General features: G+C 54.3%; 1 protein-coding gene across 1 annotated transcript in view; it reads left to right on the forward strand.

Moving 5' to 3' along the window:
• NCS1 (neuronal calcium sensor 1) overlaps window positions 1-5,637 on the forward strand; it is a 65,266-nt gene extending 59,629 nt beyond the window's left edge. Inside the window, exon 8 of the mRNA XM_030818032.1 lies at window positions 1,341-5,637. The gene's annotated coding sequence lies outside the window, so the exon portion shown is untranslated. The remainder of the gene's footprint in view (window positions 1-1,340) is intronic.
• Window positions 5,638-12,761: the final 7,124 nt, after the last annotated feature.

Here is a 12,761-nt window from a genome sequence, read left to right on the forward strand (position 1 = left end):
TACAGGCGTGAGCCGCCTCACCTGGCCTGAGCGTGGATTTTTGGTTCTTTGGGTATATACCTAGGAGTGGAGTTGCTGGGTCATATGGTTAACTCTATGTTTAACTTTTTGAGGAACCACCAAACTGATCTCCAAAGTAGTGACAGCATTTTGCATATTCCCACCAGCCATGGACAGAGGTTCCAGTTTCCCACATCCTTGCCAACGCTTGTTATTTTCCATGAAAAAAAAAAAAAGGTAGCCATCCTAGTGGGTGTGAAGTGGTTGCCTCACCGTGGTTTTTTGTTGTTGTTGTTGTTGTTTTGGTTTTTTGAGACAGGGTCCCACTCTGTCTCCCAGACTGGAGTGCAGTGATGCAATCTCAGCTCACTGCAACCTCTGCCTCTGAGGTTCAAGTCATTCTCCTGCCTGAGTCTCCCAAGCAGCTGGAATTATAGGTGTGCGCCACCACGCCCGGCTAATTTTCATATTTTTGGTAGAGACCGGGTTTCACTGTGTTGGCCAAGCTGGTCTTGAAATCCTGGCCTCAAGCAATCCTCCTGCCTCGGCCTCCCAAAGTGCTGGATTTTACAGGTTTGACCCACCACTCCCGGCCCTCCCTGTGGCTTTGATGTGTGTTTCCCTAATGACTAGGGATGTTGGGCATCTTTTCATGTGTTTATCAACTGTTCTATGCGTTGTTTTTAATGGTTTGTAAACTGTTTTATCGTGTGGGTGTGTCCTAATGTATCCCACCACTCCCTTGATACTGGACACTTAGATTGTTTTCGCTGCTTCCATTTTTGTTTTCTGTTTTCAGCTATTATAGATGATGCAGTGGTAAACATTTATTTATCAAGGATAAATATAGGCTGGGCATGGTGGCTCATGCCTGTAATCTCAGCACTTTGGGAGGCCGAGGCAGGTCTATCATGAGGTCAGGAGTTCGAGACCAGCCTGGCCAAGATGGTGAAACCCTGTCTCTACTAAAAAATACAAAAAAAAAATTAGCCAGGCGTGGTGGCGGGTGCCTGTAATCCCAGCTACTTGGGAGGCTAAGGCAGGAGAATCGCTTGAACCCAAGAGGTGGAGGTTGCAGGGAGCAGAGATTGTGCCACTGCACTGCAGCCCAGGTGACAGAGCAAGACTCCAACTCAAAAAAAAAAAAAAAAAAAAAAAAAAGAAGAACCCAAAGGGTGCCTCAGAGGTTATGCACATTTTTAGGACTTCTGACATAGAATGCCACCTTGCCCTCTATCGACCTTCCTGCCAGCTCTCTGTGCCTATCCTCTGTGGCCAGACCTTAACCCCTATCCCCTGTGGCTGGATCTTAACCCATCTTGCCTCCTTGTGTCTTCCAGATGCCTGGGAACCACTCACCTCCTTCTGTGCCATGAGGCCACCTCAGCCCTGACACCAACCCCATGCGTCTATCCAGCCTTCTTCCGCATCCACACACAGCCGGCTGCCCTTGACCCGGGAGGCCCCGGCTCTCCTCTCCCCTGTCCTGCACCCATCCCCCGCCTGAAGCCACCGGCTCCAATTGCCAGCAACCTCTGCTTGTCCGGAAAACGACAACACGAAACGGAAAAGGCTACAGCCCTCTGCAAAACCAAGGACTTGGCTGCCTCGCAGGCAGCCTCCGCTCCTCCTGCTCTCTTGCGTGTGTGCTTTTGTTTTTTATTTTGAACAGACGTTTTAAAAGAAAAAAAACAACTACCTTCTGTCCTAGAAGACACAGACTGACAGATGGGGCGAAGGCCTGGGGACCTCAGAGAACTCTGCCTTGCCCTCGTCCCTCGTCCTTCGGCAGCCGGAGAGGCTGTGGGTGGGCCGAGGGTGTCTAGGGGTTCTGGCTGGTCAACGTTATTTGTCGTCCCATCTTTTAGCAGCAAAACCACCTGCGTGGCTAGGATGATTAATTATGAGGATGATGATTTTTTTTGTGATAACAGTATTGTGCTTTTTGTGGGGAAAGTGAGGTTTTTTTTAATATACATATATAATTGATATCTTTTATTTATTGGTTGTTAACTGTTGCTGCTGCCTGGTGAGTCCTCAGCTCCCAGGGCTGCGGGCCCACCGTTTACATGTGCACGCCCTGACCCACCTGCCCACGCTGACTTGGGAGGATGGTGGCCTGCAGCGGCCAAGAAGCCAAAAAAATTTTTTGTTTTTCAGATACTGTGCTTGATTTTTGGAGAGGGGAGAGGTGGAAATTCCTAAATGGCTAATGCACTGTTCCCTCCAGCCCGGATGCCTCCTGCCAAACCCCTTTTCCCTGCTGCCCCTGTCCCCGCATCCTTGTTCTCCTCTGTGTCCGTAACATTTTTTCCGAGGATGAACGGGGACATCTTTAGGTTTCTCAACTCTTGCTTTGGTGTTTGCCGCAGCATGGAAAACAGAGCGCCTGAGGCTGGGGGCCAGAAGAAGGGGCACTGAGTACCCAGGCAGAGTCAGGAGAGGTGGTCTTCAAGGTCAGTTAGCAGAAACCAAGGGGACCCCCGCCTCCTTGGGCTGGGGAGGGGATTTCAAGATAGTTCATGACTCTCTCCCGCTCTGCCTTCCCGCCTTCCTATCTGCTTTTTCCAGTAAACCGCATGGTGCCCTTCCCTGGCCCTCTCTTGGCTCAAAGGCTAGGAGGGAGGGAAGGAGAGAAGAGACCCAGGCAGTCCCATCAAGGTAGTCCCTACACCTGGGGCTGTGGCCCACACGTCTTCACGGAGGCTTCCAGCTGTGCCTGCCACTGAGGCAGGCACGGCCCCAGGACCATCACCAGGAATGTGAGGCCACCCTGGACCAGAGGTAGGAACCCGAGGTCCGGCCCTTGCCCTTTGATTGTGGGCAGCCTCCTGCCCTCTCTGGGTCTCAGCTGCCCCATCTGCAGAGTGAGGAGGCCCGGGCTGGTTGGTCTTGAAGGCCGTTTTCCATGCTGACATCATGTAATTCTAGGGCTAGGGTTCAGTTTCCTGTGGCTGGTGATTCTGTGGTTAAGTTTGCTTGACCCCAGCAGCCTGAGGGACTGTCTGAGTCACAGCACAGCCCCTATTGCGTTGCTGCTGGTGTGTGGGGTCAGTTCCAGCAGATGAATGTGTCATATGGCATACCTTGTCCCTTCCCACAGCATTTCTTGGTCCCCCCAGATCCTTGAGCTCCCTTTGGGACCCAGAAGGAGTCCTTGCCCAGGGAAGGCTTGAGGTGAGAAGCCGCTTCCCAGACTGTCAGGGCCAGGCCTGGGTCTAGAATTGTTGCTGCTGCTTTGCAGAGTCAACAGCCGATCATCCCATGTTGTAGAGGGGACACTTTGGTCCTCGGTTCCCACCCTCAGCAAGCAGGCCTCCAGCCTGAGGAAGGCCTCCGCTGGAGTGACGTTGCCGTGTGGGGCTGCGTGGCTGTTCCCCTTGGCTGGAGCATTCAGCCAACCCCAGCATCACCCCTGAGGCATTCATTGGCAGCCCCCTAGGACTGCACGCTGGCCCCACTGTAACCCCCCCTCCCCCACCAACATCCTGCAGGGATGGGGTCAGTGGTTCCCCCTTCACAGGCCACTTTGAAGGGCGGATTCTTTGACGCCCCTGCCAGTCGGCTCCCTGCTCAGCTGCTGGCCTGGGCTACCTGGGACTCAGCACCAATGGCTGAAGTTTCTCAGCCGGGCTCTGACCTGGGGTCTGGGGCAGGGGACGAACATGGTGACTTGGGGCTGAGAGGATGAGGGAGGTCTTTCCCAGGTCAAATTACTTTTCTTTGGCCTCTGCGTGAGGCTCGATTTGCCTCTCTGGTCCAGTGGGACTGACACTGTTGTACAACCTGACCTGTGGCTGAGGGTGTCTGGGTTTAAGCATGTGGACCCCTTCGGTGTGTCCGGCCTTCCTCCATCGTCCTGCCCTTTGGCCTTTTGGTTTGAAGCCACAGGTGTGGCTTCTGGCCTTAGCAGACGGTATCCTTGCGGACCGCAGCCCAGCATGCCGGTGGACCCACACCCCGAGCCAGCCCAGAGCTGCTGGAAGGGCCGCCCTTCCCAGCCCTGGCGGGGTGCTGGACACTGACCATTTTTACTGGAGGTTGCCTGGCAGGGACCGATTTCTGCCCCTCCTCTCCCCAGGCCTCTGGCTGCAGTGATGCTGCAGAATCCTGAGCCAGGTGCCTCCTGAGCAGCACGTGCGCCTCTCCACGGCGGCGTTTGCTACCCAATGCGGCTCCCTTCAGATGCTCTGATGCGGAGGGCACACCCATAGCCCCTCTGCAGAGCCTCACACCGGGAGCCAGGGCAGGCACCAGCCCCAGGCGGCCAGTCGGCCACGGCCTGTCCTCTTCCTCGTAGTGTCTGCTCCTCACTTTGTGTTGATGGTGACTTAGGAGAATGTTCCGATTTTCCATGATCTAAGCAGGCCACGTTTAAAATAACATCAAGGCAAGCGTACGTGTCATCCTCTGTACTGACATCTCTTCCCCTGAAATGCTTTTCAGTTTGACAGCGCGTTTCCTAGACAAGTGTACCTGGGGTTTCAGGAACTTTGTCTGTTTTCGGAGGGGGTTGGTAGGGAGGTCGGGATGCCTGGGATCCCTTCCTGGAGAGGCAGCCTGTCTCTGGAAAAAGCCTCCATTGCCCACCCGCCAGGCGGAAAGTCACCCTGTTCCCAGCGCCGTTTCAGCATTTAATTTTAAGGGAGCTAAGGAAGCGCGGCGCGCCCTCTGGTGGTGGTAAGCCGCCAACGCACCTGGGGGCTGCAACCCCACCGGACGGGTGGTCCAGAGGGAGGCTGGAGCGGGGAGGCGACGAGGGGGCTGTGAGTCCTCAGAGGCCCTGGGCCACCACATTTCTGGCAGCGTTTCCCAGACACCCCTCTGCTAGGCCATCCCTGGATAGCAAGTGAATTAACTTAAGGGCACTGTGATGGGAAGCCTTGCCCCCCTCTTTTTTTTTAAATATCTGCGGAATAAACCCAATGGTTAATTTTTGAATGAATAAAAGGCTTTTGTTGAATAAACAGCTGGTCCCATCTTCTGTCTTGGCATCTTAGCATCCAGGCTTAGGCTCTGCCCCTTCTCCAGGATGGGGTAGCCCCGAGTCGCCCTCCCCAGCCTGCACATTCCCTGTTGTCCCTGTTTCTGCAGTGGCCCCTGGCCCCAGGGAGGCCTACCTCACTCCCAGCCCGACTCGGTGGCTGGCTTCCTCCAGGACTTTGCGCAAGTCAATTCTGCTCATTGGGTCTCAATTCCCCCATCCCTTGGATGGGAGCAAGAGTCTCTGCTGGGCCTGCCTCCCAGGGGTCTGGTGAGACCCAAATAGTGTCATCATCAAAGCCCCTCGAAGAAGTGGAGGCCGGTGCCCAAGGGTACGGTTTGGACTGCTGCTGCCTCCCATCCGGAGCCTGCCACTTGGGGAGAAATTGGCGTAATGCTTGCAAAAACTAACAAACAAAAGGCAGTGTCTTTTGGCTGTGGTTATTTCCTTTCCCGCTTGCCTCCCCAGCCCTCTTTGAGTCTCTTTTTGGGGTGCCGTCCTGTCTGAACCTGCCGGTGTGTGTCTCTGGGGCCAGGGTCAGGGCGAGGCCCAGGGGTGGACAGGGGCCGTGTAGCATGCCCCAGCCTCCCCGAGCTCCTGCTGTATGTCGTCCATGTCACGCCAATTAAACACGCTTCCTGGACTTGTCCTCGCCTCCCTGTGTGGGCCTGTTGCTTTGTCTGTTTCCAATCTTTTCTGTTTCGTTTTAGGTTTCTTCCCCTTGTGACACCCTTTCTCTGGCTTTGGGTGTTGTCTTCCCAGTTTCCTGAACAGAAAAAATGTGTAGGCTGGGTGCGGTGGCTCACGCCTATAATGCCAGCACTTTGGGAGGCCCAGTTGGGTGGATCACCTGAGGTCTGAAGTTCGAGAACAGCTTGGCCAACATGGTGAAACCCTGTCTCTACTAAAATACAAAAATTAGCTGGGTGTGGTGGCAGGCGCCTGTAATCCCACCTACTTGGGAGCCTGAGGCAGGAGAATCACTGGAACCCGGGAGGCAGAGGTTGGAGTGAGCTGAGACCACACCATTGCACTCCAGCCTGGGTGACAAGAGTGAGACTCCATCTCAAAAAAAAAAAAAAAAAAAAGAGAGAGAGAGAAAGACTGCAAAGTGAGAACCTTGAGTATACTTTTAAACCAGAAAAATCTGCAGGAGTGTTTCTGTGAGGCCGAGAGTTGAGCGGTGTGAGGCCCCACCCATTGCCTCACCCACGATGTCCCCTGACCTGCCTGTTTCATCTGCAGAGGGCGGCTGCTGCTTTAAAAATGTCTGAAAACCATTGACCTAGATCAGTGGCTCTCAAAGTCAAGTGTGTCTCAGAATCACCTGGATTGGAGGCTGCTTCAAACCCAGCTTGCCAGCCCAGCCCCTAAGTTTCTGATTAGGAGGGTCTGGGCAGGGGCCTGGGAATCTGAGTTCCTAACAAGTTCCTGGGCTGCGCTGCTGCTGCGGGTCTGTGAATCACATTTTGAGGACCCCTGGGAGGTGTGTGCACTGCAGCATGTCCGGTTGGGTCCATACCTCCATTGGCTCAGGGATTCAGGCTAATCATTCATTCACTTCATCTGACTTTTGCACCTGTGATGGGCCAGGCGCGGGGGGCCTAGAGATTGGTTGCTGACCACATGGAGGGTTGCGTCGGGAGGGAAGGTGGGGGAGACGAGCAGCTCTTGTGCAAGCTCCCGGCAGGCACCCTGAGAGGTGGCAGTCTGTGTGGCTGCCCTCCCCCGAGTCACCCTTGGCCTGGAACCTGGGATAGAGGAGAGCCCTCCTCTTCCCCCTCTGGTCAAGTAACCCTGTGCTTGCTCAGTATGCATGGGCCCTGCCATGTTGGGGAGAGGGGGATCAGAGGAGGTGGTGGTTTTCACTTTCATAGCTTGTTAAAGGAACACGAACTCAGAGAGCAATAATAAAAGCGAGCGTGGACTCGGGAGCATAACTGCCGATTAGAATTCATTGCTGTTGGCCAAAAGCCTTGAAAGACGCATGAAGCATGTAGATTGATAAGATCAAGCAGCCCATGTTAGAATGAACCACTGCCTGAAAACACAGGCCACGTTTCAGACATGTTTCAGAGTGAAAGGAATCATCAGATCACCACCACCTTCCAGGCAAAGCTGGAGGCCCAACATGATTTCCGCTTTGGGGTTGAAGCAACCATTGAGAAGTCAATGCAGCGATGTCACCCTCTGTGGCCACTCTGGGCATCCAGCATTGTGCCTTGCTCTGGCGGGTCCTGGAGTGAAGATGCCAGAACTCCCCAGACCCTCAAGAGGGTTCCAAAGGCAGCATGGAAAGGCAGTGTGGGACGGTGGTTGGGGCCACAGGTTGTGGAATCTGACCTGGTTCCCAGCCAAGCTCTACCACTTGACGCTGGGCGTGTGTTCTAACAGACAGGGTCTTCTGGTAAAAATGTGGACCCTTGGCCAGGCGCGGTGGCTCATGCCTGTAATCCCAGCACTTTGGGAGGCCGAGTCGGGCGAATCATGAGGTCAGGAGATTGAGACCATCCTGGCTAACATGGTGAAAGCCTGTCTCTACTAAAAATACAAAAAATTAGCCGGGCGTGGTGGCAGGTGCCTGTAGTCCCAGATACTCGGGAGGCTGAGGCAGGAGAATGGAGTGGACCTGGGAGGCGGAGCTTGCAGTGAGCCGAGATTGCGCCACTGCACTCCAGCCTGGTGACAGAGCGAAACTATGTCTCAAAAGAAATAAACAAACAAATGAGAGGCAGGCCCTGCCCCACAACCTCGCCAGAGGTGGAATGTTGCAATGAAGGCAGATACTAGATCAAATTCTGCCAGAAGTCCAGATATTCACTAGCAAGTAAGCACAAAGACAGGCAGGCACCTGTACCTGTCCATCCAGGGGATGGGGGCCCCAGGGCCCCAGGGGCCCTGCCCCTGAGCACAGTCCTGAAGCACCAGGCTGCTGCTCTTCCCTAGTGGTGCACAGTGCTGAGCTCCGAGAATCTTTCTAGCCAAGCATGTATCTTCACCACATTACACTTCTATGAAAAGGGACTTCTAACATCCTTTGTGTGGATAAAATCTGTGGTGTAGATTTTAATAAAAGTACATATTTAAAATGCTAATGTGACACCCCCTGGAGGGCTGATTCCTGACTAGACTGTTTCACACACTTGGGGACTGTCCCTGAGGCAGAGATCGGAGGTAATTTACATACCCACCCAATGTGCTGTTTCCACCGAAGCACTGAAAGTGAATCCATGCATGGGCGCCTTTCTTTGGAAATGCCAAGCTCTGGTTCAGAGGGCCGTTGTGAGGGTAGCTGGGGCAATGTTTCCAGCAAAGGGTGAGCTTGAATAGAGGTGAGCTGTTGGTGGAGGAGGCTCAGGTCTTTTCCAGCAGCCTTGGGCGTGGTGTCTACAGGGACCACGGTTCAGAAACCGTGTTGCTGAGGGCACATGATGGGTCATGATCCCTTGCTCTGCTCTGGGTCAGGCTAAAGCCTGTGCTGACTCACCCCCTGGCCCAGCCTGCGCTGGATGGCTTACTGTGGGCTGAAGCTCAGTAGAGGCACAGACCTGGCCACCTGCTTTATCAGGATGGCTCAGACTGGCTACTATTCCCTGGGTGTGATAGCACCGGTGAGTCCTCCTAGAGGAACCATCCTAGAGGTCCCATTTCTCCCCACCTCGGGCCTTCCACCCTGTCCCCACTGACCCTGCCAAGCCCCCAAACTCACATCTCCATGTTAGAAAGTATCTCCCTAAATCGTACTCCCCAAAGCCCAGCTCAGGGCATCCCCAGGCATAGAGAGGAGATGACAAGGAGAAGAGTAGGGAGTTGGGCTGGGAGTGGGAATGCGATGTGGATCCCTGCCCTACAGTGGCCCCCTCCTCCCTGCCGTCTTCCTGCCTAGGGAGTAGAGAGGCAGAAACTTACTCTCCAGGTTCATTGGTCTGGAGGAACTGGTTCAGGACAGTGGGCATGGAAAGGGGCTGGGAAGGCCCCCTGAGCTTAGGCAAAATGAGCTTGTGTAGGTATGGAAAAGCTTTCTACTTGTTCCCCTTATCTCTTTTTAGCTGGGCACAGGGCCATGTGGAACAAAGGACTACATTTCCCAGCCTCCCTTGTGGCTGTGTGGCCATGTGACCCAGTTCTATTCAATAGGATGAGAATGATGAGCATAACTTTCCCTCTCTTCCCTCTTCCTGCTGACTGGATGGAGGACTCTGAAACAAGCCTTCCTAGAACTGGGTTTTTGACCCAGTGTGGCATGGAGCTGCCACACCAGCTTTGAACCATTTACACTGGAGCTCTTAGGAGGAAGAGAGACACACATTTATCTTGATTAAGCCATCCTAAGTCTCTGTGTCAACAGACCAATTTATATTCTCCCTAATGTACCCAGTGATCTGCTGGGTCGCTTTCAATGACCTGATGCCACCTGCAAATGTTTGCATCTAAACTCTCAATGTTTGCCAAAGTGATTTAACAAACAACTGTACAGTGTCACGTGCTGGTGTAACTACTGCTTGCTCATGCCTTTCCAACCTGTCTTCTGCCTTTTCCCTCTTCCTGTCCCACTATGCCCTCCTCCTCCAAGGGCTCAGGAGACTGAGGGTCCTAGCCAGAGGGACTCCTGTGGGAAAGACTTTCTTTTGCAGAAGGACCAGGGACCTAGAGGCTCTAGGTTATTGAGAAGCCCAGGGCAGCCCCTGAGGACCGGGCCAGTTGGGTTTTCACTGGGTAACCACAGCAAGGACACTGGGCAGGCTGGCCTAGCGTTGAGCTCAGGAAGGATTCTGCCAGGGGTTTCAAGACTTGGGGACCAGACCTTTTCTTGTCTCTACAATTTCCTTCCTCAGAAATTGCTCCCTTCCTCCCAGAAACCTGAAATAAGCCATCCACATGAGCAGATCTTGGGGCTAAAAAAATATGAGAAAGAGTAAAACAAGCTTTTTTCAGAGAGTCAGGGAGAAGGGTGGGAAGAGTCCTTTTGGTATCATTGTCAGGTGACTGAGAGTAGGTCCTGTTTTAGTCACTGGACTGTTGGTTGCCCCCAGAGGTGAGGGGAAGTCTTTGTGATATTGTGGAGGGCCCACTTTATTCTTTGAGGATTCTGAAGACCCAATTCATATGTTGGGCATCAAGAGGCCTTCCTGCCTTAGAAGGGGCAGATCTGTGCAATGCCAGAGGCCCGAGCTGGGACCTGCAGGTGAAGGTGCAAGTGCTGGCCTGAAAGGAGGGAGAAAGGGAGCTCCTAGGCCAGATGCGGTATCTCATGCCTGTAGTCCCAGCACTTTGGGAGGCTGAGACGGGCAGATCACTTGAGGTTCGAGACCAGCCTGGCCAACATGGTGAAACTCCGCCTCCACCAAAAATACAAAAATTAGCTGGGCATGGTGGCGTGTGCCTGTAATCCTAGGTAGTCGGGAGGCTGAGGCAGGGGAACTGCTTGAACCCAGGAGGTGGAGGTTGCAGTGGGCCGAGATCACACCACTGCACTCCAGCCTGGGTGACAGAACGAGACTCCATCTCAAAAAAACAAAAAAACAAAAAAACAAAAAACAAAAAAACAAAGGGAGCTCCCAGTCACGGGAAGGGAATCAGAGGGAACCCTGAGATTCGGATTCTACCCCCATGCTCATCCATCAGATCAACTAATACAAGCTGGATGCTGCTTAAGTGATTTCTAGGCAGAAGCCTAAAGCTAACCAGAGTCCTTCACCCATTTCCACAGGGACGAATGACAGCCTGGAGTGTATATGCTGGGCAGCCACAGTGCCAGGCTTCTGCCACAGCCTGCGATGGACGTGTAGCCTGGTTCAAGAAGGAAGGCTGAGCGCGGTGGCTCGTGCCTGCAATTCCTGCACTTTGGGAGGCTGAGGCAGGTGGATCACTTGAGGTCAGGAGTTCGAGACCAGCCTGGGCAACATGGCAAAACCCCATCTCTACAAAGTACAAAAACATTAGCCAGGCATGGTGGCGCCCACCTGCAGTCCCAGCTACTCAGGAGGCTGAGATGAGAGAGTTGCTTGAGCATAGTGAGGTTGAGACTACAGTGAGCTGTGATAGCGCCACTGCACTCCAGCCTGGGTGACAGAGAGCGAGACTCTGTCAAAAAAAAAAAAAAAAGAAAAAAAAAGCAGCAGCAGCACACACAGAAAGATTATGGACACCAGCCACAGATGGGCAGTGCCAGGCCAGTGATGCACTATGGGGCGGGGATTGGGCTATTCTGCCTACCTCAGTCCCCAGGGGCCTCCCCGGACAAGGGGAAACTTGAGCTGCCCTTAAAGGATGGCAGGATCTAGATGGGCAAGGAGGAGAGGGAAGGGCATTCCAGGCAGTGTACAGTAGGTGCAAAGGTGCAAGGAAGGATTGCAGGAAATCAACACACAGGGGAAGAGAGGAATGCAAAAGAGTTAACGGCAGGTGCCTCTACGGCAATGAGACAGTAGATTTTTCCAGTGGATGAATCCGCACAGAAAGAAGAGGCACGAGGTCACCTTTTAAGAATTGATGCTGACTGGCACAGGCCTGGGCGCTCTGAGCACACAGCACCGAGGCCCGCCTTTCTGAGCTTCTTGGGAAGCCCCGCGGAACGGCTGTTCTCTGTAACTCCGCCCATTTTAATGATTAGCAAAGTGATAACAGGAACGAGCCAGATCATAGCAACGGAAGCGGAGTGCCTGCCCTGTGCTGGGTTCACCCGCATTATTGCATTTAATCCTTGCAGCAACACCCCTTGAGGCCGGTGCTGGTATTATCATCCCACATTTTACAGACGAGGTCGCTGAGGCCCAGGGTGAAGGGGCTCCTCCAGTCTGACAGTCCGTGAGGGACTTCCAGGCTCCGACGACATTGTCTTTGGTTAGACACAGGGAGTTGGGGGGAGACTGCTTCTGTTAAGCTCAGATCCGGCAGCAGCTTATTGCCCTGGTCCCTCCCAGATGCCTGTCACGTGGGGAGACGAGGTCTGCAGGGGAAGGCGCAAGCCCCACTGAGATCCGTCAGTGGGGGCCCCGTGTCTGGAGGGAGAAGCAGCTCGGAGGTGAGTTGGGGGAGGCAGGGAGACTGAGGCAGGGGCAGGGGTCTGGGCCCACAAAGGAGGTCCCTCCCACAGCCTGCCAAGCACTGGGGGCACTGGATCCCAAGAGTGCCCCAGGGCCCCGTTCCCAGGGGGGGTGGACACTCAGGTAAGGACTGTGGGCAAAGGTTGGGGGTGTTGAGTCTGGGGACAGGACGGGGTGTGCCCTAGGGAGGGGTCCCCAGGGCACAGGAATGGAGATGGCAAGTGTGGGTAGGCAGGGTCTCAGGCACCCCTCCCACCCCGGGCACACCCAGAGCTGCAGGTGGGGTTATCCGTGGGACTCCCTGTGCACGGTGTTACCTGGCAGATGGTACGCGGACCCATGGCTTGCATGCTGCTGCTGCTACCATTGTGGTCACTGCTATGCTCACGGCCGGCTCTCAGCCCCTCCTGGCCCGTGGCTCTGCCACCACCACTCCTGTGTGCCGTTCCTCTTATGCCCTATGAGGTAGCTACAGTTGTCCCCAGTTCCAGATGAGGAAACAGTCTCAGAGAGGCTCAGTGACTTGCCTGGGGTCACACAGCTGATAAATGGCAGAGAGGGGGCCAGGCACAGTGGGTCACACCTGTAATCCCAGTACTTTGGGAGGCTGAGGCGGGTGGATCCTGAGGTCAGGAGTTCAAGACCAGCCTGGCCAACATGGTGAACCCGTCCTTACTAAAAATACAAAAATCAGCTGGGCGTGGTGGCAGGTGCCTGTAGTCCCAGCTACT

This window comes from Nomascus leucogenys, chromosome 8 (genome assembly GCF_006542625.1).
Source record: "Nomascus leucogenys isolate Asia chromosome 8, Asia_NLE_v1, whole genome shotgun sequence".
Classification (NCBI taxonomy): domain Eukaryota; kingdom Metazoa; phylum Chordata; class Mammalia; order Primates; family Hylobatidae; genus Nomascus; species Nomascus leucogenys.